This window comes from Malus domestica, chromosome 02 (assembly GCF_042453785.1).
Source record: "Malus domestica chromosome 02, GDT2T_hap1".
Lineage (NCBI taxonomy): Eukaryota > Viridiplantae > Streptophyta > Magnoliopsida > Rosales > Rosaceae > Malus > Malus domestica.
Window position 1 is genome coordinate 17,797,141 of NC_091662.1, and position 1,647 is coordinate 17,798,787.

The 1,647-nt window shown below is 38.0% G+C and overlaps 1 long non-coding RNA gene across 1 annotated transcript; it reads right to left on the reverse strand.

Annotated features, from left to right (window-relative positions):
* Nucleotides 1-947: 947 nt before the first annotated feature.
* Nucleotides 948-1,258, reverse strand: LOC139190450 (uncharacterized). The gene is made up of 2 exons (XR_011574685.1): nt 1,124-1,258; nt 948-1,031 (listed from the first exon to the last, which is right to left on the reverse strand). It is a non-coding gene; the product is annotated as an uncharacterized lncRNA (long non-coding RNA).
* Nucleotides 1,259-1,647: the final 389 nt, after the last annotated feature.

Below are 1,647 nucleotides of genomic sequence, written 5' to 3' on the forward strand. Positions count from 1 at the left end.
AGCTGGTTCTTTTGATAGACCATTTCCTTCCAATTCTCAAGCTCGCCCGAGCTAGGGTAAGATTTAAGAGAAAGTTGGTTAAAAAGATGGTTGTGAGCCTTGAAGGAAATTTTGTGAAAAACATGTTCATTTGAGCAACATCTATAGCATGCAATTAATAAATTAAAGGCGGAATCATGCTTGCATGCACTCAAAACAAAACATTACCCATTAAATTCAAAGCCTAGTAGTTAGGTGAACCAAGACTTAACTCAAAACAAAGTGAGTTGAGAAATTATACCTTTGTTGATTCCTCTTTGCATAAGCAAAGGATAATCACCCAAGAGATAGGGCCTTCATTCCTTGCTTCTTAGCTCCGTGGATTTGGATGGAAGAATTGGTTTCTCCAAGTTCTCAAAGTTGAGAACCTCTAAGTCTCCACACCAAGGAAAGATTGATGAAGAAATGAGTGACCTAGAGGAAGTAAGATTGCTAGCTATGTTCATCTAGGGTGGCCGGCCTCTTAGAGAGAAAAGAGAGTTTGTGTTCTCATCTTTTCTCCAAAAGAAACCCTAAATGAATTTTGGCTATAAAGTCATATTTATACCTTCCTTTATTGTAGTGGCAAACTTGTAATTAAAGCAAGTTCACTACCCTCCTCTAAATGGCCAGCCTTAAGGGTTTATTGGGCTTTCAAGCCCTTTGTTTATTCAAGTTGTCATTAGGGCTGGGTTCGGTTCTGATCAGTTCGGTTTTTTGCCAAAACCGAAATCAAACCGAAATTTCGGTTCGGTTCGGTTCGGCCCAAGTTTTTTTCGGTTTTTTTCGATTCGGTTTTTTCGGTTCGATTTCGGTTTTTTTTCGGTTTTTTTTTTTTTTTTTTTTTTTTCCTCCAAAAAATGCAAAACAACCACAACAACATAAGATAGACCCCTGTCACTTGAATTACTTCTCCTTCTATCCTCCTGTTCCTTCTCCCTCTGTTTCCTCCGTTCTTCTGCTTCTTTCTCCCTCGCTAACCTTTCTTCTTCCCTTGCCTTCTCCTTAGATTCCTGAAAAATAAGGTCCACGTTTTTCAGTCCCTGAGCAAGAAATTATATTTTTCCTTAACTTCAATACTTCATTAATCAACAGAGAGACTCACCTTGAACTCAGCGATAAAATCTCGAACCATGCCATAACCAATATGCTGTTTCCCTGTAACATGAGACTGAGTTCTCTCTACAGCATCATTGGCCACAAGAAATGAACCATAGATATCACAGAGTGCCATTTTTTTCTCATGTGCTAGCATCAACACTTTATCATTCTGTATTTCTTCCTTACAGCATTTACTCGCTGAAATCATCAAAAGCCGCTCTCTCTCTCTCTCTAAAAAGTTCAAATCGTTTTGTAGTCATGAAGTTAAAGCCTTTATATTCAACAAAAAACCCAAATCCAGAAAGAAAGAAAAAAACCCAGAAATCCATCATAGTCTTTTAATTTTTTATCATTTGGGTAGTTTTGAAATCGAACCAAAACCATGAAAGAGTCGAAGAAAAGCTTGGATCCTCATCTCAGCTGTGAAATCCATCATAGTCGATTTCTTCTCCGCCTCGCCGAGGATCTCGTCGATACAAATTAGTACCGCATGCAAGGATAAGAAAATATAAAATTAATGAAACCTCA